We start from the raw sequence: 24,022 nt of genomic DNA on the forward strand, positions 1-24,022 counted from the left end.
CACATGTCACCAAAAAGACAGCAAAAGAAAAGCCATCCTAACCTCCCTTTGATGCAGCCTTGCCCCTGGTCAACCTAAGTTGGGGAAAAGCCTGAATCCTGGCCCGGGATTTGGGTTGTCCCCCAACTTAGGGACAGTTGGGTCAGTTCCCAAGTGGAACCAGCCACAACTGTCTTGAATGCCATCCCACATTCCCTGGGCTCGTCTAGTGGCCTGTGGACATGGAATGGCAGCCCCCTGTTGTCTTTCTCTTCCCATGTTAGGGCAGAGTACCAGCATGTTCAGGGTGATAGGGGCAAGGGGACCTTTCCAATCTTAACCATCCCACTCAGCATGATGGTGCTCTGGCTAATGTCAGACAGAGCTTTGAGGACAAATAGGTGCCATGTTGCAGCTGGGAAGTGAAATGACACAAAGAGTTATTTGGGGTCCCTGAGGTGACTGTCCAGCCATGACAAACCATGGTTATCATAGCTTAGGGAGTGTCCATCAATGCGGCTGAGGGAGTCTCCATCAAGACTTAATGAGGGGCTGATCTAGAATCTTGGAGGTCAGATCGCGCCAATGCCAATTGTCTGTGTAGAAGCGTCCTAGGAGGAGTGTAGGGAAGGCCCTCTCAAGCATTTCCAACAAAAGTATCTGTGAAAGTGATGGTACACAGACAGGGGCCGGCTCAACCCATTACACAAAGAAAGTATTTGCAGTATAGTTGATTTTACCTAGGGGCGCTCTTGAGGCACTCACATTCAAAGATACAACCCTTTAGATAACCTGGAACTAGCTATATGAGGCTTTATAGGTCATGAGCAGCACATTGAATTCTGGCTAGGAACAAGCTGTTGCAACAAAGGAGTTCAACAAACTCTGTACCAGCACTCCTTTGGGATCTGGCCGCAGCTCTATATATACAAACATCCTGATTGGCTGTTTTGAATTAAACTGTTGTCTCTAATTTTGATTCACTGGATTTCTTTTACTGCTTTTCTGTAAAATTATCACTAAAATAGCTAATTGAAATGCTGTGGGTTAGCTGCCTTCTTAAAATACAATAAAAATAAAACATAATGTCTTCCCCATAAGGTCAAGGCTGTTCTGCTGTTGTATGTTGTCTATAAAAAATGTAAATTTGAAAATCTGTCCTAGTGCAAAATACAGTTCTGCCAGTCCCCTGGCAGAATTATTGGTGCCGCACTGTGGAAAGATGTCTTATGCTGATGCTGAAAGTCTGCTGTCTGGGCTGCTGTTCAATGACAAAGAATGCTCAGCGTCGGCTTAGACAGGGACCTTCCCAGAGAGAGAGCTGCGAGCTGTGTGCAATTGATGTTAATCCATGCTTGTAAAGCTTGGTGAATCCTCGGCCAAGATCAAAGAGGCAGCAAAACGGAGGGTCAAGGCATAGGCCCTGGGAGTATTTCATTTCTCCACCCCCTCACACTCACTTGGGAAGTCTGGTTTGTCTTCTGTGCCTTTGAAGTTATAACACTATTGATTCTCCAGCTTTTCTGATCATAGGCCGCCCTTTGCCATCTTCCTCTGCTGCTTTTCTTTGTATGTGCATGTGTCTTCAAGCCTCGCATTGACTTATGGTAACCTCATGGATTTCAAAGGGTATTCTTAAGCAAGGAATACTCATAGATGGTTGGTTCCTTCCTCTGAGATGTAACCTAATAGCTTCCCTTCATAGTACTAAATAATGGGAATAAGAATTATGGTTGTTTAAGGCTGCCAAGGACAACCTCATGAAGGTGGTAAAATGTTCTTCCTGTAAACAACAGGCTGCATCCAGACTCCAACAGTGAAAGTGTGTGAGTGGGAGATCTGTGCATGTGGACTGCAAATGGCATTCCCAGTGTCCTACTTTATATGTGATGTCGTGCATTTGAGGGCTTAAGTTTTGGCCCTCTGTGGTGGCCATACAGGATCTACCAAGTTCGATATTTCTTGACCAGGTGCAGTATCACCCAGCCGGCACAGACTCCCAAGGTCCTTTTCATACATAGCAGTGCTGTGTAGCAGTATGTTAACTACATAGCAGTATGTTAGCTACACATCCCAGTACAGTATCATCTGTAAATTCGATAAGAATTCCTTCCCCTCCATGATCAAAATCATTGATTTTTTTGTGTTTTGTGTTATTATTCAAAATTAAAGATAAATGCGAAATATTTCATCAGTGTAAGTCTTTCTGTATCTCTTTATTTCTCCTCATCCCAAACTGTCCCATTTTGGCATAGTAGGGTATATATTCAAATTGCAGGAAAAGACAGTCCACCTAAACATTAGGAAGAACTTCCCAAAGGCAAGAGCTATTGGAGGGTGTAATACACTGCCTTGGTGGAGTCTCCTTCTCTGTAGTTTTTTAAGCAGAGGCTGGATGGCTTCTGATGGGGGTGAATTGATTGTGTGTTTCTTCATGGCAAGAAGTTGAACTAGATTGCACTATTCCAGTTCTGTGATTTTAAGTATGATCCCAGAGGGAAATTGTCTTGTTTAGCAGAGTAAGAAGAGGTCATCACGGGAAGGATGGCCACCAAGCATCAAATTCACAATAGAAATTACAAATCAAAGAGTTGAGAGCTTCATAGTTGATAGGCAACTCACACTGATGAAATCATAGATATTTAAAAACAAGATATATGTACATTTTGGGGTGCATCATGTTGTACTTGAAGCAGGAGATCCCCAAAGGTACTACTCTCTGGAGTAAATGAACAAATCAGCATTAGGAAAATTGACTTGACTTTATTTTAGATGTTAAGCATCTGGAAAATTTTCTGCAATTTGGGTGGTCTTTTGGGGGAATATGGTACAAGAAATAAAGAAAAGAAGCAGGCAAGGTTTCAGCACCTAAGTCTTCCCTATCTAATGACAGGTTGTTGGCAGTCACCTACTTGCTTGAAGGATAACAGCCTCACAGTTTTCTCATCTCCGTTCATTTCTGCTGTAGATTCTATAAAAAATCAAGGGTTATTAAAGCAATTTTACCAGGATGCAGAAACATTTATGAGCTCATAGAGTAGGACATTTAGAACTTCTCATTACATGTAGACACAAGAACTAAGAGACAAGATCTAAGCCAATAGATAAAAACAGGACCACCACTTTAAATAATAATAATAAAATAGAAGGAGCAGTTCAGAATCTGTTCTCATTGCCTCATATTTGTGAAACCTGGTTCAGAGCCCCAAATTAGTTGGTAGTTCTGCAATCAGCTTCCCATTGCCACAACTTAAAAGAGTTACTTATTTTGGATTACAGTTCCCCAGATCTCTGGCCACCCGTATTTGAACAAACCACTGTTGGGTAGCTACTAAGGGGATTCAGGGAGTTGTAGTCCAACAAAATAAACTTTTCCAAGCATGGTGCATACCTTATGCGGAGCCCTGCCCTCATTGCATTCAGATGTTATGTGATGTCAGCTTCCGCAAGAACGACAGGTTTGGAGCCTGGCATGTCTAGCGTTCCAGAAGGCCAGATGAGACACAGATGGGTTGAAAGCAAAATCAGAAACTTTATTCTAAACTAGCTGTGCCCTGCCACGCATTGCTGTGGCCTATAGTAAAACTTATCATAGTTGAGGTAGATATCTGGACTATTATGAAGGAGAGGTACCTACCTATTCCTTCCCCCTTTTCCTCCCCCTTTCTCTCCTTTCTTCCTTCTCTACCTCTTTCTTTCTTTCCTTCTTTCACTACTTGGTTTCATCCTTCTCTCTTTCCTTCATTCCCTCCCCCTTTCTTCCTTTGCCTTTCTTCCCTCCCTGTTTGCTTCCTTCTTTCTCTTTTTATTTCCTTTTATTTCACCACCATCATAACAATAACAATAATGCAATGCATTGCCTCTGGGACCTGACACCTCTCCCATTCCCCCAGGGTCTAATAGGAATAATAGCATAATAATAACATAAATAACAACCTTTACCTGCCACGTGTTGCTGTGGCCAACCTTCCCTCTTTCTCTCCTTCTTTCCCTCCTTCCTTCCCTCCCATCTTTCCTTCTCTATCTCTTTCCTTCCTTCCCCCTTTTTCTTTCTCTTCTGGTCTCTTTTCTTCCTTCTCTCTTTCCTTCTTTCCTTCCCTCCCTCTTTCTCTACATCTTCGCCCTTCCTTCACTCCCTCTTTCCTTCCTTCATTCTCTTTTTTCTTTCCTTCTCTCCTTACTTCCTTTCCCCTTTTTCTTTCCCTCCCTCTGTCTCTCATTTCTTCCTTCTCTACCTCTTTCCTTCCTTCCCCCTTTTTCTTTCTCTTCTGCTGTCTCTCTTTTCTTTCCTTCCATCTTTCCTTTTCTTTCCTTTTCTTCTTCCTTCTTTCTCTAACTTTCCTTCCTTCCCCCTTTTTCTTTACGTCCCTTTCTCTTTCTTCCTTCTTTCCTTCCTTCCTGTCTTTCCTGGATTTTGACAGGGCGGGAAGGGGCGGTGTGGGGATTGGAGGTGGCGTGAAGTAAAAGGAGGTAAGATTGGGGCATGGGAGTGATGGAGCGTGGGGTTGCGTGTGTGTGTGCGGCAGTGGGGGAGTGATGGATAGTGGGGTTGCGTGTGTGTGTGCGGCGGCGGGGGAGTGATGGAGTGTGGGGTTGCATGTGTGCGTGCGGCAGTGGGGGAGTGATGGAGCGTGGGGTTGCGTGTGTGTGTGCGGCGGCGGGGGGAGTGATGGAGCGTGGGGTTGTGTGTGTGCGTGTGGCAGGGGGTGTGTGTGTGCGGGAAGCGGCGCGGCAGGGCTTGGAGTGGGCATGGCTTCCGCAGAGGGAACGTTGGCCAGAAGGCTGTGTGCGCGCGCCAGGGAACAATGCGCATGCTCAGTTGTTTTGCCATTTTGTGAGTGGCCATTTTGTGAGTGTGTTGTTGTGTTGTTTTTCATTTTGAGTAGATATGTTTGTACCTTGTGGGTTGTATTATGGGCATGGGAATTTTGGTTAAGTTTCGTTGGGGTTTTTTGAATTTTGTTGTTTGGCCGTTTTGTGAGTGTGTTGTTGTGTTGTTTTTCATTTTGAGTAGATATGTTTGTACATTGTGGGTTGTGTTATGGGCATGAGAATTTTGGTTAAGTTTTGTTGTTTTTTTAAAGAGTTTTGTTGTTTTTCCGTTTTGTGAGTGTTGTGCCGTTTTGTTGTTTTGCCGTTTTGTGTTGTTTTTCATTTTGAGTAGATATGTTTGTACCTTGTGGGTTGTGTTATGGGCATGGGAATTTTGGTTAAGTTTCGTTGGGTTTTTTTAGAGTTTTGTTGTTTTGCCGTTTTGTGAGTGTGTTGTTGTGTTGTTTTTCATTTTGAGTAGATATGTTTGTACCTTGTGGGTTGTGTTATGGGCATAGCAATTTTGGTGCAGTTTCCTTGGGGTTTTTTTTAGAGTTTTGCTGTCCCGTTGAACCAACCTAACAGATTTATATATATAGATAACAGTGGAGACAGCATTCCAAAGAACTGACATACCACAATGGTGAATATATGGCACATTTATTGCATTTTGACAACTATTCAAGAGTCCTGCACTAGCTTGTGATTGATTCAGAAAGGGTCCAGATAGGATTCGTTTTCTGGTTGATCCAGGGTTTCAAACATCATTGCTGGTTGGTCTCCACTGGTGGAAAACTTTAATAAACTGTTAGTGGATTGTTCAAAGCTTGTTAGAGTAATGTGTTCTTGGATCAGAACCAAGTGAAGGCTGATGGATTTTAGAAACTTCTAGAGTTCATATACACAGGAGACTTAAGCCTGGACAGCTGGAATTTAAAAGAAATACACCAGGCTGCTGACTATCTCAAAGTGGAAGAGGTAGTCACTAAATGTAAAATAAAGATGGAAGACTTTGCTTTTATTGCTAATCCCTCTTCTACAGAAATATCTAGTATTTGGCCCAGCTTACTTGTCCGAACGTATCTCCCCTTACGTCCCATCTCAAAGATTACAATCTTCTGGGAGAGGCCCTGCTCTCGATCCCACCTTTGTCGCAAATGCCCTTGGTGGGGACGAGAGACAGGGCCTTCTCGGTGGTGGCCCCCATTCTGTGGAACTCGCTCCCCAGCGAAATTAGGTCAACAGCTTCCTTCCTTTCCTTCAGGAAAAAGTTGAAGACGTGGCTATGGGACCAGGCATTTAGATAGCAGGTTGACAATAAAAGTGATGATAATGCTATGGAAAATGGACTATGGACAGGCTTTGGATTAAGATGTTGATCATAGAACTCGGACTTAGACATGGCCAACCAATTTTAATTTGCACTATTTTAAAAGGTTTTAATCTAATTTAATGTTTTACTTATTATGTAATTGTTGTTTTATCTGTTTGTATATGGGGGGCATCAAATTGTTGCCGGCTGAAAGCTACCCTGAGCCCCCCTGCGGGGGTAGAGAAAGGCAAGGTACAAATATTTTAAATAAATAAATAAATAAATAGTGTCCATTTATTGCTCCACCCCCCGAGAAGGGCACAATGAGGGAGGAATGCAGTGAAACAAGTGATAATGGGCTGAAATGGGTTTTGATATCTCAGCTTCAATCAATAAAATGGGTGACAGTCCAGAGGGGAAAAAACTGCTTAGGATCTTGGTCATTTTAATAGAAGCCCCAGGGAGAGGTCTGCTTTGGGGACAAGGATAAGAAAGGGTTCCCAGATATAACTCTGATCATATCAAGTAGAAACAGAAAGAGACTCCGAGGCTGTTGTACAAACCCATTGTATGATATCTGAGTCTTCTCAAGGCATTGTGAGGGAATTAGGATAATTACAATATTATATCTTGAAGACTGAAGTGCAATGGGACAACAGTCCTGGGGAAATTCATGAAAAGGGTTACTACAGGACAAATGGGAAGTGATATGACTTGTGGTATGTCTGAATGAAGCTGTGGTTTATAATTTTGAGGTCCATTGTTCAACAATGTAGACACATAGACCTCAGTTTCTGTTCATGTTTATTAGAAGCCCTGGAAACTGGCAGAATTTAATCTAGTGCTTCAGCAAGAAAAAAATTATTTGATGACAAAACCAGCCTTCTCCCTCCAATTCTATGCAGATCATGGGCACATATACACTATAGAATTAGCTTAGCTTGCCACCAATAACTGTCATGGCTCAATACTATGGAATCATGGGAGTTTTACAAAGTTTTAAGCTTCTCCGCCAAAGAATGCTGGTGCCTCACCAAACTACAACTCTCTGGATTCTATAACATTGAGTCATGAGATAGCAGTTAAAGTAATGTCTAACTGCATTAATTATACAGTGTAGGTACACCCTAACTGGCATGGTTTTTATGCAAATTTGAATATACAGGGAGTAGACAAATTAGAATATGTTTTGCCTGAAGCTTCTTTGGTTGGCTTACTACCATCCAGACTAGAAAGAAAATTAAAAGAATATTGAAAAATGCTCTGTGGGTATGGCAGAACCAGATTGCTGTTCTATTTCTGGTACTGGTCATATGGGACATGGGTATGTGTGTGAATGAAACATGCCGGATTTTCTTCCCACGTGCAAAAAGAAATTGGTAGTTTTGGATACTATACACTTTGATTCAAATGAGTGGGTGATATCACTTGCTGGCTTTTCCTGAGGTAACAAAATGACACGTGCCAAGCCTGAACACCCTACAGACCAATTAAATTGTCTGACCACCTCCTGTAATTCCCTCTGTGTCTTGGCAGGCTGTACTAACTCGGGCCACAGAACTGGAAAGCTTAGCCTTGGGTAATTTCCAGAATTGCCCAAAAGAGTCCAGGTCATTGTTTGCCTACTGAGAGACATCGAGATTCTTAGCAAAATAATAAACTCTTCAATAAACTATATGCAGGATATTGGGGTTTTGTAACGAAAGGGGAATTATTATTTGCTATGGAGTCAGGAGCTATAATCAGGTTCAGTACCCATGCCAATGTATTGAGGGGTTTCTCAATTGAAGTACACAAAGTATGCAGATACCACAGATAGCATGCCATATTAGGCTTGAACCTGAAAGACCAGGATTCGAGTCCTCCCATATATGGAAAACTGGTGAGCTTTGAGCAAGCTCTTTCCTCTAAAACCAAGGTATTTCATAGATTTGGCTTGGCATTGGCACATAGCAGCTGCCATGGGGAGCCCGTTGTTAATCTGGGGCCAACTTGAAATTTTCCCCCTCAGCCATCTAGGCAGCTGTATAGGGAACTGTTCAGGAGAAGATACAATTATAATTTTGCACAGCATTTTGAAGCAATGTTGTGTCACAGGTATAAAGGGAAGAGAAAATAGTAGCTCAAAGATTTACGTGCCTGTAGCTGATCAGTTCACTGCTGCTATCCACCCCAGTTGACACGGTGCTGAGATAAAAAGAAGTATGGAATTGTTCTGAATACAGAATGAAATAAAGTTGCATAGAGGGGGGTAGCATGTGTGTATGTGTAAAAAGGGACTATTGTCCCTAATACGAATTCTGCCCTCCCCAATAGGTATCCAAAGAAAAGGGGCCAGAAACATGACCAAGAGAATGGGAACACAGCAAATACAAGAGTTCTAGGTGTGACTGATTTTCAGAATCTTTTTCTTTCAATACTACACATTTAAGAGGAAAGAGAATTTCGTGGTAAGATTCTTAATTTGGAGGACAAATGACATCAACCCCCCCCTCCATGTCGCTACACCATTGATTGTATATACATCACTCTGCCCTACTTATGGAAATTGATGAGTACAAAGACACCAAATACATAAAGAACCACTAAATGATGCAAACAATTAGGAATATCCTGTATTTCTTGATAATAATATTTAACTTTAAGATCAAGAGTGCAATCTTTAGACTCAGGAAGAAGTTCAAGAGGCTATAGGAAGAATGTGATCTATTTCTCCATGTCATTGAACAAGCCTTTGACTACAGAGGAGAAGCTCTGACCTCGGTTTCACCATTCCTGGCCTCTTACCCCTGTTTAGAATTTTTTTAATGTGCTGGACCCAAAGCATTCTCAGCCCCTTATAAGCCTCCTCCAAGAGATACATTTAGAAGTATCTCTTTTAAGAGTTGGAAAAGGTGAATGAAAGACAAGAGGGCTATTTTACTCCAATCAACAAAAATTAAGATAATATACAATGGCCGCTCAGTATCCACTAGGGTTTGCTTCCAGGACACATCCACAGACTGTGGATACCCAAAACAATGGATGCTCAAGTCTTATTATATACAAAGGCATAATAAAATAGTGTGCCTTATCTAAAATTCAGAGTGCAGGCTCTGGCCTATAAAGCCCTAAACCAGGGGTCCTCAAACTAAAGCCCGGGAGGAGGATACAGCCTCCCAAAGTTATTTACCTGGCCCTCGCTCAGGGTCAACCTAAGTCTGAAATTACTTGAAAGCACACAACAACAACAATCCTATCTCACCAGCCAAAAGCAGGCCCACGCATCCAATTGAAATACTAATAAGTTTATATTTGTTAAAATTGTTCATTTTAATTGTTGTATTGCATTTAAGTGTTTTTTGCACCACAAATAAGATATGTGCAGTGTGCGTAGGAATTCATTCATGTTTTTTCAAACTATAATCTGGCCCTCCAACTGTTTGAGGGACTGTGACCTGGTCCTCTGTTTAAAAAGTTTGAGGATCCCTGCCCTAAACAGTTCTGACCCCATTTTCCTGTCCGAACGCATCTCCCTTTACGAACCACCACGAAAACGAAGATCTTCTGAAGAGGCCCTGCTCTCGGTCCCGTCACAGGCAAATTTGGTGGGGACAAGAGACATGGTCTTCTTAGTGATTGCCCCCCAGCTATGAAACTCCCTTCCTGACAATATTAAATCAGCCCCCTCCCTCCTATTCTTCAGAAGGATAATGAAGACATGTCGGTGGGACCAAGTCTTTGGGGAAGTGCAATGAGGCAATAATAGAATGGTGTCCTGAGATGGTTTTTAAGCAACTGATTTTAAAGTGGATATAAGTGATTTTAATGTTTGTGGATATTTATGGTTTTATGTCCCAGCACTGAATGTTTGCCATATATATGTTGTGCTCCGCCCTGAGTCCCCTGCAGGGTGAAAAGGGTGGAATATAAATGTTTCAAATAAATAAATAAATAAATAAATAGACAAAAATCAAGGCTTTCTTTTGGTTTTGTTGTAATTGTTGAATGTGTGAATGCAGAATCTGCAGATATGGAGAAAGCTTAGAGGAAAAACATCAAATGAGGACCAAAAGAATCCAGCAAGATTAGCAATATGATTAAAACTCAGAAATTTGGGTTTTGGGGTGTTTTTTTTTGCTCAGGATTCCCACAGAATTGTCTTGTTTAAATAACCTCCAGCTGGTTGCTAAGGTGCTGGTCAAAGCCACTTTGTTTGCTCTGTTCTTGACGTCAATGATTTCCTCTTCTTTCTTCATTTTCACATTGATTTTGTCAATGATCAACTCAATGTGTTTCCCTGGCAGAACCCTACCTCAAAATACACATGTTCTTAAAACATGTTTTCTGATTATATTTGGGAATAAAGCAATCTAAAGGACTACGTTTCATTTTCCCCTGTTGCTCCTATCAAGCTAGACTTTTGCAATACTTGTGGTCTCCTTCTCTTCATTGCCTAAGTGATCGATGATTTTTTTTTTGTCATGTCAGGAGTGACTTGAGAAACTGCAAGTCGCTTCTGGTGTGAGAGAACTGGCCATTTGCAAGGATGTTGCCCAGGGGACGCCCAGATGATTTGATGTTTTTATTATCCTTGTGGGAGGCTTCTCTCATGTCCCCACATGAGGAACTGGAGCTGATAGAGGGAGCTCATCTGCCTTTCCCCGGATTTGAACCTGCAACCTGTCGGTCTTCAGTCCTCCTGGCACATGGGTTTAACCCACTGCTCCACCATTAGGAAGCCGGCAAAAGCATCAAAGACAAAAGCATCAATGAAATAAATATGTCCCCATCAGTAACCCCTTAGCCTTGGCCAATCTGTAATGCCTTCCCAACATCAGTCTGCAGTGAGGTTCCAGTTAGGCAAAATTGGTAGCATTTTTATAGCCATCCCAATTAATTAATTGTTTTGTTTTCCTTGAGTATCTTACCATCCAGGTGTGTGAATAGTAAACAGTTTTGCACCATCTAGTTAGTTAAATCAAAACATGATAAGCCCAATGATTGAACAGCAGCCAAGTGAGTAGATGGCAGCCAAGCTTACTAATAGGGACTATCCTCCTGCACTCCAAGGCTATACTCCTCTAATTAGTTCTGACCTTGAAAATATTCAGTAACTGAGTCCTTAAATAAAAAATTAGGTAGAAATGGATAGAACAATTGTGGCACACCACTTATCTCTTCAATGGGCAAAGGCCTTCTACAATCATACATATGCAGTAATAGGATAGGTACAGAGACCCTGAGAGCAGACAATGGTGACTATGTCTCACAGAAGTTGCAAGAATGGCAGCAGCTCTAGAGTAGCCCTAACAATAGTCCAGCCACCCCGGAGCCATAGAAGAGCATGTCATTAGGCAAGACAGATGTCATCTTAAGCCTTCATAAGGAAGTAGATGTAAAGGAGAGGAAGATTGAGCATCCACTGGTTTCCTAATAAGTAAACCACTAAAATAATTCTGCTTGAATTTTGGGTGAGGACAGCAAAACGATTTTGGTGCAGCATAGTGAAGATAGTATGAATCCAGGACAGCTCCAGAACTGAATAATCTGAATCACAGCTGAATTATTTAGATGGTGTAGATAAATCCTAAGAAAGCTCTATGAAACTTATGGGTTTGCTTTAAGTTGACAAAAGACTTGAAGGCACATGCATACCTACTGGTTTGGCCGCATCCCAGAGATGCATCTACTCAAAGTGATACACATCCTACAATGGGTCTTTAATCTTTGAGAAGGATTTTTTTTTAGAGGGAGGGTGTGAGCTACATGGAAAAGAAAGGGAAAAGAAAGATATACTGCCTTCCATCAAACCAAAGCCAGTCATGAATGGCAGCAAATTACTTTAGATGGAAAGGAATGGGTACGATTGTCTTCTTGTTTTTCTACCCTTTTTGGATTAAAAAAATGACAGTGCTGTCAAATATCCTGCTTAAGTACTCAAAATGTGTGCCAGGTGAATCACATTCTGGGTTAGTGGCATAAATTGTGCAGGCTTGCCCTAAATTGAAAGCATCCATGAGGGGTGGGGAGTTAAGGCATTGGAGAGCATTCTGAATGAATCTGAACTTCCACTAATTTTAGCACTAGGTGGAAATGCTAAGATTTCCAAAGCCTCCCCACTAATACTCAGAAAATGAAGGAGACTCCCTATTAGGTTCTCTTTGGAATGCCAGGCATTCATTCTGAAGCTCTCCAAGGGATCAAGGATGAATTTAAGTTATTCGTTATTACATGGTGTACTTTCTGAAACTCTCTGTGCCTTGACGCACACACCACTGAAAGTATACAGGGTCATCGGCATAATTTGTAATCTTGTCCATTAAGATAATCCATGGGCTGAGGATTCAAGAGTATTTCCCTTTATGAAGTTATAGTTGAGCAATAAATAACATTCTTGGTAGTAAGGTTCATTTAAGAAAAAGGGCGGCAGTGGGCGGGGTGGGGGTATTTTTTTCTCAGTGCCATAAAGATCGGCTTGTTATATAGGGAACTTTTGACACTTTCCTAGAAAGAAAAGGGAAGAAAACTAAAAATCCTGCAATATTTTAATACTCCATTGTGAGTTCTGAATAGTTGACCTATCAAAGTGTTGTGGCCTTTGGACTTGCACTAAATCTGCAGTTCAGGGTGAGAAAGTGAATCAGAGCTTGGAAAAGTGCCCAGAATTTACATATTGGCTGATGAATGATGAGCAAAGTATAAATAAGTTTTACAAGTTTTGAAAATGATTCCCATAGCATATTGGAACAAAAAAAATCAGTTTGGCTTTGATAGGATTGAAGCTGGCAATGGCTGGCCAAGGAAAAGATCTTCAGGCCGTGGTAGATAGATAGCTCAGTGTTGTCTCAGTGTGCAAATGCAATTAGGTGGTCTGAGGGGAGCAAATTTCAACAGAAAAAGGTTAAAAAATGTTTCCAGTGCCATAACATTCAAACTTCTACATAAAGTTGTGGTCATCACACCCAACAAGAACAGTTGAAATACTATTCAGCAGTTATGAATATGAAGCTACTATAGCTACAAAGCTATGAGGTTAATTCTGCCTTCCCCCATCCCCACTTACCAAGAGGCAGCTGCTGTGATTGATAGAGATCTGTTCTTCTGTCATTGGGAATAAGTTATGTTAACACTATGTCCCATGAGCAATCTCCAGTACAACAGGCAGTAGCAATTCCCCTCTTGATACAGATCACTCGTGCAAATGGGGTTGGGAACAGCTGCTTCTCAATTGACCACCATCGATTGCAGTAGCTGCTGCCAGGCTAGTGGGGGATTTTTTTAGAGTCCCTACATTTCCTCAAAACTAGGATCTATGTAGAGATCCTGAATACTCTATAGTATTCTATGTCATGTATAACTCCAAAAACAGTATTCTTGGTGATAATTTTACAAATGGAGAAAGAGGCATGCAAGATGTTCTAGGAACTTGAGCAGTTAATCTGTGAAAAAAGGATGGGCAAACAGATAGGATAAAAGTTTATAATGCTAGTGCCAAAGTGCTAGAGTGTTCCAACTCTATCATTCTTTAATAAGGGTGGGCAAAGTTTGGACCATGGGCTCTGGGTGGGCCCTTGCCATTTTTCTAAGGCCCAGGCCCTTTAAGGGTAAAAAATGCACCCAAATACGCAGGATCTAAAATTACAGGAAAAAAATACCCAAACACACAACTGGCATTTGGGAATAACTGTCCAATAGGATTCCAGCCAATATTAGTAAACTGGTCATTGCCTCAAACAATAAGTAATTCAGAAGTTCAGTTAAAAACATTCCAAATCCTTTTAAATCCATCTTGAAAATTAGGTGGTCAATAAAGCAAGGTGAGAGTTCTATAAGTGTTAAGTTTTGTATTAGCATATTAAATCACTTGCAACTTATCTGGAGTATCCTCAATACCAGGGATGTAGCTGGGGGGGGGGAGGGGCTTGAGGGGATTCAGCCCCCGCCCCCCCAAAATTCTCATGGTGGTCCGCGAGAAGGCCTTACTGGTGCATTATTTAAACTGTTATGTTTACTCATATCATGATCTGATCACCATACTCAATATATCCCATATGCATGGGGGTATTGAGGTAACAATACAAAAGGTTTGCTAGGGTAGACCCTCTTTCACTCAGACTCAGCCCTCCCCCCAAATCAAACTCTTCCCCCCCCCCCCATCAAAATCCTGGCTATGGGCCTGCTCAATACTAATAGATTGTTTGAATCAAAGCTTATAATTCTTCTGTACCTTCTGTACTTGAAAGTTTCAGTGGTTAAAAAATAAACATTAAGCCTTGGAAGTCTGCTCTGCATGGGGTCAAAGAAAAGTGACGGTACATCAATTCCCCCCTGTTGACACTCATGTATAAGTGTTGAAATTTTAGTCAAAAATTGGTCAAAGACCTTGGTTGACTTATCCATGAATCAGTCTAAGCTAAGCTAACTCTTAAAAGAAAAAGGAACCATTTGCTTCTGAGTAGTGTAGTGAAAGGCAGAGCTTTGTTCATCCTTGGAGAACCATAATTGAACCTGGCACTTGGCAACTTAAAGAACAACTAAAGGATTCCCTGCTCTCAAAGTTTATATCTGTATAAGACATTATGCATCAAGAAGGGGAGTGACAGTGTGTGGGGTGGGATTAAGTCCGGCCAATACTTTCTCTACTCCTCTGCCTTTAAAGTCAGGGTAATGGAAGATGGGATGGACATGGGATTTTCATCTGCTTCTGGGCCTAGGTATGAGGGAACTGGGTCTATTACTTCTTCTCTTTTTGTATTCTACATTTTACAGCATTTTCTGTTATACTGATAAGAATATTTGTTTCTCTTTGAAGTCTTATTTGCCCCCTAAATGCCTGTCTCTGCTTTGAATGCCAGTAAATTCCACAAAGGATTATGATATTATAAACATAGAATGGACATTATATAAAACAGAAACAGTGAGTCTAAAAGTATGCAAAGCTACAATCTTAAGGAAATGGCTTGCACTCAGTGCTATGATAACTGGATATTGCTTATATCATATAAATTATTCTTGAACATCAGTCAGTACAGTCCTCAAAAATATCTCTCTAAAGACAGAGAAACTGACTTCCTGGGGAGCATCTGGCATAAAAAGGGAGAAATGGGAAAGGAAGGCATTTGAAGCTTCCTGGCCTTCCAGCAACTGCAGCCCCATAAACCATTCAGGTTTATAATAGATATGCATTCATATCAGAGTTAGCTCTACTATTAGTATGAGAAATTGCCTCCGGTGGTACATGTTGGATTTGGCAATTAGAATACCAACTGAGCATCTCTTATCCAAAATCCAAAATGCTTCAAAACCCAGTGATAGCTTTGCTTTCTGATGGTTCAGTATACCCAGTCTTTGTTTCATGCATAAAATTAGTTGAAATATTGTATGTAAAATGACTTTCAGGCTATGTGTATAAGGTACATATGAAACACAAATGAATTTCATGTTTAAACTTGTGTCCCATCTGCAACATATTTCATCATGCATCTATACTGTAGAATTAATGCAGTTTGATGCCACTTTAACTGTCATGGCTTGATGCTATGGAATCCTAAGAATTGTAATTTGGTGAGGCATGACCACTCTTTGTCAGGGAAGACTAAAAAAGGTCTAAAACTACAGATGCCATCTTTCTATCACTTTGAACCATGACAGTTAACGAAGTGTCAAGCTGCATTAATTCTACAGTATAGAGAATAATAATAATAATAATAATAATAATAATAATAATAATAATACTTTATTTATATTCCGCCCTTCTCACCTTGAAGGGGACTCAGGGCAGATCACAAGTACACATACACAGCAAACATTCAATGCCATTTGTATAGACAGTACACAGACAGAACAGAAGGAGGTATTGCGTTGATGCCATGGACGGTTGGGCTCGAGTCCACAGGGGGTGCTGTCGCTCCATCCTCTATGACGAAGAGCTGTCAGGACTTCCTCATTCCAACATTTTCTGATCCTATTTTTCTTTATGGTGTTATAAAACACCTCCCCTGCTTTTGCAGTACCTAATTTCTCTAATTTCAGCTAAAGCTGTTTTCGAATTGCTTTGGTAAACAGTGAGCAGGGCTGACGGTCAGCCACTCATGTCAACCTGGGGTTTGTATCACGCCAGCCCCTTGTATCTGGTTTAGAAACTCACACATATTATCCCAGATAAATTGGGGAAGTAAACAAGAGCTGCTATGAGCCGCAATCAGAATGTTGTGGATTCTGGGAGTGACCTAAAAATACATTTTTCCAGTAAGTCACTGGAAACAAAGCAGTGTACTAAACAAGCTGCATCTTAAGTTTTGTTGGTGCAGGACACTGTCACATCATCAACTTTAAAGATCGCTTCACCTATTCATTTAGTCTGGGGCATGGAATGGCAGAAATGCCATCTGGATCTTTGTCTTGGGAACTAACTTGTCTGATGTTGACTATGATGATTTAACAGTAAAGCAAAGACACTCAATATATGTTGAGGAAAACTATTTTTGTTTTTACTACTACTTGAAAGCTTCCATCAGCATGGCCTGGCATTGAAAAGCAGTATTGGGGCTGAATACTAAAGAAGTCTGGGGCCAAATGAAAGCAGAGACAGCTCCTGAACTCCGTTTAGAATAAAGAGGACTTTGATCCCACCAGGGTGCATAAATATAAACCAGTTTTCATTTTTGATATGGTTTATTCATCAAGCATAAGCTTAAGTTGGAGCATGCCTTCTCTCCTCAAAAATACATTGAGAGTTTATGAAGCAAATTGGGTCATCTCAGTTACTTTTGATTATGGAGCATCTCAGATGTGATTTTTTTTCAAAGACAAAATTATAACACAAGCAAACTCTCTTAATTACATGGTTATATGGAAGTATTGTGTCTGCAGGCTTTTTCTGCATTTCCTTTACAGATTTCAGGGGGATCCACATTAAGTTGAATATGAAAATAGCTGCATTCCACTGCAAGCACATACATTCAGCTGAGAATATGAATACAAAAAGGGGGAAGGGCAGGGGAATAAATCAGAATTTTTCTAGGAAATAACTCTAGTGAAGAAAGAAAAGAAACAAAACAGAAAAATTATGGTTGCTAGCAATAACTCTATGTCGGAGCAATATTTTTTGTTTTTTGTTTTCCTGTACTACGAAACAGAAATCATACCGTTAAACAATTCCAGTAAAGACTGTGAGGTTTCCCCCTGTCTTGTTTGTTAATTCAGTCTAGCCTTTGTTTTCCCCCCATAAAGTGATGACAAAACTGTGGGTATGTGCAATTTCTATTTCCCTTTGCTTGAGAAGTCTGCACTGATTAAAATCTGTACTTTCTTTGAAATGTTTCACTGTGGCTACATCCTACATTACAGTATTTAGAAGTATCACTGTGTTAAAAGGTTTCTCAAGTCTGGTTGATGCATATTGTTTAATATGGTGATATTGTTAATATTAATGAACAGTCATGACTTGGAATACATGCTCTAGGTCAATCTTATTTTTTTTCCCTCTTGTCAAGATTTCAAGGAGAATTGAATCTACAGTAACTACCTTTTGAATATTCCACATATGTGTTTCTAAAAGAAATGTTTTCCAGGTTGTTTCCCACCAAGATAACAGCAAATGAGGATCAACATCATGTAATAAATTTTAGGCCAAGACAGTGTTGCCCCACTGTAATTTTGATTTACCTTTCTCGTGTAGTAAACACTTAAGAGACTGCCATATTCAAGGATAGAGGCCTGGGTTGAGGCACACAGAAAATACTTCCCTATGTGTGCTCACATGCCTTCAAGTTGCCTGTTGACTTCTAGTGCCTCCATAAATGACACAGGGTTTTCTTATGCAAGAAGGACCCAGAGGTGGTTCCTTCCTCTGAAATATACCCTACAACATTAAGTATTCATTGGTGGTCTTCCATCAAAGTAATCATCAGGGTTTAGCTTCTAAGATGAGATGGTATCTGGTGCCTTTAGGATATTTTAGGATATATGCTTTAACTCTCTTCTCTTCTAGATTATAGGATGACATCACAATCAGTGTGTTCCAGCTTCCAGCTCTCTCAGACCATCTGAGATGGGGGTGCATGTGTCAACTGGATCTCCCATTATTTAGGCTAAAGGATGTACTCTTTTTTCCAGAATAAAAATAAGGGTTAATGATGTAACAGTTTTAAGATATAGTTTTTGTGGGGTCAACATCGAATTAAAACAACAGAGATTGTAATAAGTACAGCAAAATTTGTGAACTGTTCCTGGGAAGGAGAGGGAGGGAGGGAGAAAGTGGAGAAATTATGTAAACATGTGTTAAAGGTAAAGGTAAAGGTTTTCCCCTGACATTAAGTCTAGTCGTGTCTGACTCTGGGGGATTGGTGCTCATCTCCATTTCTAAGCTGAATAGCCGGTGTTGTCCGTAGACACCTACAAGGTCATGTGGCCGGCATGACTGCATGGAGCAGTACCTGTTGATCTACTCACATTTCATGTTTTTGAACTGCTAGGTTGACAGAAGCGGGGGCTAACAATGGGAGCTCACGCCGCTCCTGGATTTGAACCTGTGACCTTTTGGTTAGCAAGTTTAACAACTCAGCGGTTTAACCCACTGCGCCACCGGGGGCTCCACTAATGAAAAATGTTTTGAATGTTTTTATAATTTTGTGTAACACTATTCACATTGATTTTGAAAACAAAAAAAAGGCAAAAAAGAAAAGAAACAACCAAAGATTGTGGGATGGGCTTTGAAGGAGATGACAGAATGTGATATTCAATGAAATAACCTCTTGTACCTAGATTTCCAGCGTCAAAGGGCTGGAATATGCTCCACAAGCATTTCAATGGCAGTGGATTGGGACTCCTGGGATATATCTATTTTGGATACAAGCTACCATTTCACTTTCAACTCTGTTGTCAGCTGAGGACAAAGGGAAGAAAGTAGGTAGAGGAGAAAGAAACTGTGATAGGTGGAAAAATGGGACAAGAAAGGAATCAGGACCCTGTCTGCCAGTTTGGGATAGATATAGGATGTGAATTTTGCCTACCCTCAACCCTTGTGCTCATTTTGATAGAGAACCATTGCTGAAGAATGCAGGCTAATGGCTGATGGAGCTGGCCCCAGTTCCTCTTCTTGAAATAATTGTTGTATCCAGGTTGTTTTGAAAATGCCTCTGTCAAATTCTACTGTAGCATCTCTGAGATGAAGAGATCTGGCTCTCTTAGCTGCTTTCTAAAAGATAATGGTTATTACCCAAGTATCACCATAGAGAAAGCCACGTTTTAGTTCTCAAGTGTGCGTGCTTGTAAAAGAGAGACAGAAAGTTAAGCTGTCCAATGGAGTTGGGTTTTTCATTCTAGAATGGCATCTAATCATATGAAATCTAACTTATTTTTCAACATAAACAATTACTCTAGAACAAGAAGGGGCTCAACATATTTAGCAAATTGCTTTTGATCATTTACTTGCATTCCTTTGCTGCTCTAAGGAATGTGGAACTATCTCTTAAGTGTTGGGCATGGAGAATATGGCATTTGTGCCTATAATTATAGATCTAGAAATTCTTCAGTTAAATAATTTGTATTGGGAGTGGGTGGGTGGGTTGGCATGGCTGTTTGCTTAACTAGTTGAAAGCAGCTTGTTCCTCTTATGCACTTTATCATCTCCCTCAAAGCTAGGTTCCAAGGTAAACAAATGAAAACCTGACTCTCGGGACATTAAGCCGTAGGTGAAAGGCAGGACTGTGCACTCCCCCCACAGCACAAATCCCCATTCTTTGTTGTGGAATAAGGAAAGCAAATGAAGAAAGGGTATGCTAATCTCCCTGGAGACAGTCTTTCTCAGCCTCACCTCTGAAGTTTCAGTTCTTTGCTCTGTCTGTCAGCTACATGCAATGTATGAAAGAAGGAAGAAAGATTCAGTAACAAGATCCAGACAGTGTCTTCCAACATCAACTTGGCTACAGAGACTATTTGAGGATAATTGGCTCATTACCACCGAGAGTGGTGTTTTTTAAAAAAGCAAGGCTTGTTATTTATAAAACTCTCAGAGACTCAGGTAGATGGAGGGAGAGATTCTTTCTATATTAAGTATGATATGATATAAGGGAGCTCTCTGTAAGAAACAGTTGTCTGAAGTATTGTGTCTGAAAGAACACAGGGCTGGCTCTGCCATTAATCAGAGTGAGGCAAGCACCTTATGCAGTACATTTCATGTTGTTATGAAAAGGTAGCTCAGGGTTAGTTATTACTCTGTTATTATTGTGGGGTGGGTTTTTTTTTCAGACAGAAAGAGAAATACTTGTTTTTTTTTTTCTGTCTCGGGTGCCAAAACAATATGGTTAGTCTCGACCCTACACCCAAGGGATAAAATTTGCTGTTTTACCCTAGAGAGCAAAATGTTTTGAGCCAGCTGTGGATGAATGCAGCATTAATTCCCATAAGGAGGATCCTTGAATTACATGCCTTCATCAGTTTGCTGTGGATTAATGCCTTAAAAGTGGTCACTGGCTATGAATTCTAAATTGTTCTCCCTAAATTCCAAAGCCTAGAATGTCATAGGAGGCTATCATGGCCATCAAAGATTACCTTAGCGCAGAAAGGCCCTGGATCTCCAAAACTTATGCTACATCTCTCATTTGTTCTCAAAGGTGCCACAAGATCCCTTTGTATACTGATAATGGACTAACATAGCTTTGCTTTTAAATATGACTGGGCTGATAATTTATACAAATCAAACTCAAAGCCTAACCAAAAATTACAAACACTGGCCTAATCATTTAGCATCTCTATAATATTCCCAGGAAAGCAAAACTGTACTATGCCCATCCAAGTGGTGTCTATAAAGTTGGTGTCAAGCTAAGCTTCCATTTGAACATGAGGAAGAACTTCCTGACTGTGAGAGCCATTCAGCAGTGGAACTCTCTGCCCCGGAGTGTGGAGGAGGCTCCCTCTTTGGAAGCATTTAAACAGAGGCTGGATGGCCATCTGTCAGGGGTGATTTGAATGCAATATTCCTGCTTCTTGGCAAGGGGTTGGACTAAATGGCCCACGAGGTCTCTTCCAACTCTATGATTCTAAGATTCTATGATTCTAAACTGATCTCTTTTTTCAGTAGAGTTACAAACTGGGTAGATGCAGGGAATGCCATGGATGTAAAGTAGCTGGATTTCAGAAGGCCTTCAACAAGGTCCCCCACAATCAAATGTGGGCCAGGCAAAATTACAGTTATGTGGATCTGTAATTGGTTAAGTGAACGAACCCAAAAAGTGCTCACCAATGCTTCCTCTTCATCCAGGAAAGAAGTGATGAGTGGAGGGTTAGAAGGCATGGTCATCAAGTTTGCAGACGACACCAAATTGGGAGGGGATAGCTAGAAGACAGGAGCAAACTTCAAAACCATCTTAAGAGATTAGAGAGATGGGCCAAAACCAACAAAATGAAGTTCAGCAAGGACAAATGCAAGATACTCCACCTAGGCAGAAAAAATTAAATGCAAAGATACAAATTGGAAGATTCCTGGCTCGATAGCAGTGCATGTGAAAAAGATTTGTCCTCATGGACAACAAGTCAAGCCATGTGGACAGTGGACTGATTTGTATTAGAGAAAGTCAAGCTGTCCATACTAAATATGTAGTGTAGGAGAGAACCAGAGTTTTGCTGAAACTCTGAACCATTCTCTGACTTCTGATAATGTGAGATAGAACCAAGTTAACAGGAGTTACCCCATGATTTGGACTGGAAGTCGCTGGACTTCTTCTGCATGCCTAGGTTTGATTTGTGGTAGAACTTGGAGTTTGAGGCAGAGTAAACAGTCCCTAAGAAGCTTTTTAAAAAAAAGAAATCTATTGTTTAAAGAAAAGAGGGGAATGTCAAAGATTAGGCACTCTACTATACAAGGAATGAGTGCCGCTCACTCAAGTAAAGGACAAAATTCCAGTAAACATAATGTGTAAGATTTAACATTTTAGAAGGAACCCAGAAGTTCAACGGGGTGGAGAAAGTGTTTCCATTAAATGTAAACAAGAAACACTTTGACATTTTACCCACTTTCCAGCCTGCAGAATCTCTCTTCAAAGCATTAAACATACATTTTAATAGTCTAACTCTTTCTCATTACTGCTTTGGCATATGAATATTAAGGTAAAGTGAAGTGTAAATACTTCAAACTTTTACAGACACCAGGATAACGCTGTATAGCTTATGGTGAATGCTGGTGGGAGGCCTTTTAAATTCACAATTTCCCTCTTGGCAACTTATTGAAACAATTCCAGAAATTGAAAATGACCTGGGAAATATTCCAGTTGGTTTAGGCTTCATTTCTTCAGTTCATTTATCTTCACTCAATAAAGAACATATGATTGTTTCTTGAGAGCGAGCATCTAATGAGGATACTTAATTTATTGAATGACAGATGCTGGAGCTTAGCCCAGTCTAACAACTATTCCCTTTAACTCTAAAGCCACATCCACAAAACTCCTCCCCACCTCAGGTACATAGGAAAGGCTTGTAGAGAGTCTCAAAATGGTGTTGGCAGCAATTTAGACATTTCTCTTAGGGAGGGATTTTCTAAACCAGAGTACTGCATTGCTAACTTTTCTAAACCAGAGTATTGCATTGCTATCAGTAGCAGCATATGTCTGCTCCACTCTAGATGATCCACAAAGCCCCACTGGAAGTTCATGAGATGGGAGCCAGTAGGCTCCTTGGATCATCTAGGGATCAACTGGCATATGTCTTTAGAAAAAACACAATCTGATAAAGTTGTTAGTGTAGAAAGCAAAGTTGTGCAACTCATGACTCAATGCTGTGCAGCTCACAAAAATTCTGTTATCAAATACTCCAAAAGTTCTTCAGCTTGGAATGTAAAAATAAAATTTATCAAGATTCTGTACATAAGCATCCAGAAGACTAGGCTTTTGCTACATTTAACTTCTTTGTAGTTCCATGCACACAAAAATCAATCTTTCACTCAAAGCTTTTGATCTAGCTGAAACTCTTAGAGTTGTAACTTACAAAGTGAAGGATGTAGACAGAGTTTCTTTCATGGAAAACCCCTTATTCATACCGAAAGTCTTTGATTGCTGTGAAACTATCTGCACTACAAAGTCTGTAGCTCTGTGGAATTACAAAGTTCTTTAATGTTTACTTTCCTTCAGTGAAGGTCTCACTGATTGACGTGAACCGACTGACCAACCAACTAATCAGCTTTTTGCTGCCTCTCTCGATTGTTTATTTGCAAGCATTTTATGTGTTTGCTAATACCTGCTTCCAAATCTAAAAGCTTCCTCTTTGTATATTTGCTTTAAGAAAAGCAAGGGTGGTCCTTGGCAACCCCAAAAAACCTCTGCCATAACTAGTGTTGAGAATGATAAATGTAGGTGACAATGTTAAATTAGGACATAATTGAAGTTCAATTTTGTTAGAAATCACTCCAGATTAGGATACCTTCATCATACCTGTGACAGAAAGACTTAAGTTTTAAGTGAATGCAGGAGAAAACTATGCTATGGGGTGTGTCCAAAATGAGACATTTGCTCCCCCCCCCCCCAAAATAGAAATTTGCCTTACAAATCCCATGTTCCCTCAGTCTTTAATTTATAGCATTGCAGAAAATGAGACATTGAAAATTAATCATATCTAGAAGTCTTTAATGTGGGTGCTTTGCCTGCTTGGTTTCTTTGGAAACCTAAACTATAATTTTAAATACTTCACTTCAGTTGTAACACACTGCAGTGCTAGAAATTTGGGTACTGAAGTAATATTTTAGGAAGGCACAATTGGGAAGGGGAATATTTTGCTTGCGGCCCTTGGTTCCCCATTTCTAGCAGTTTTGGGTTGTAGGTTTTTTGGGCTATATGGCCATGTTCTAGAAGCATTATCTCCTGGTGTTTCTCCTGCATCTATGGCAAGCATCCCCAGAGGTTGTGAGGACCTCACAGCCTCTGAAGATGCCTGCCACAGATGCAGGTG

The 24,022-nt window shown here is 40.6% G+C and overlaps 1 long non-coding RNA gene across 1 annotated transcript; it reads right to left on the reverse strand.

Annotated features, from left to right (window-relative positions):
* Window positions 1-2,728: 2,728 nt before the first annotated feature.
* LOC132762017 (uncharacterized) lies at window positions 2,729-23,177 on the reverse strand. The gene is made up of 3 exons (XR_009630054.2): window positions 23,066-23,177; window positions 8,239-8,290; window positions 2,729-2,950 (listed from the first exon to the last, which is right to left on the reverse strand). It is a non-coding gene; the product is annotated as an uncharacterized lncRNA (long non-coding RNA).
* Between the last annotated feature and the right edge of the window lie 845 nt (window positions 23,178-24,022).

This window comes from Anolis sagrei, chromosome 1 (genome assembly GCF_037176765.1).
Source record: "Anolis sagrei isolate rAnoSag1 chromosome 1, rAnoSag1.mat, whole genome shotgun sequence".
NCBI classification, from domain to species: domain Eukaryota; kingdom Metazoa; phylum Chordata; class Lepidosauria; order Squamata; family Dactyloidae; genus Anolis; species Anolis sagrei.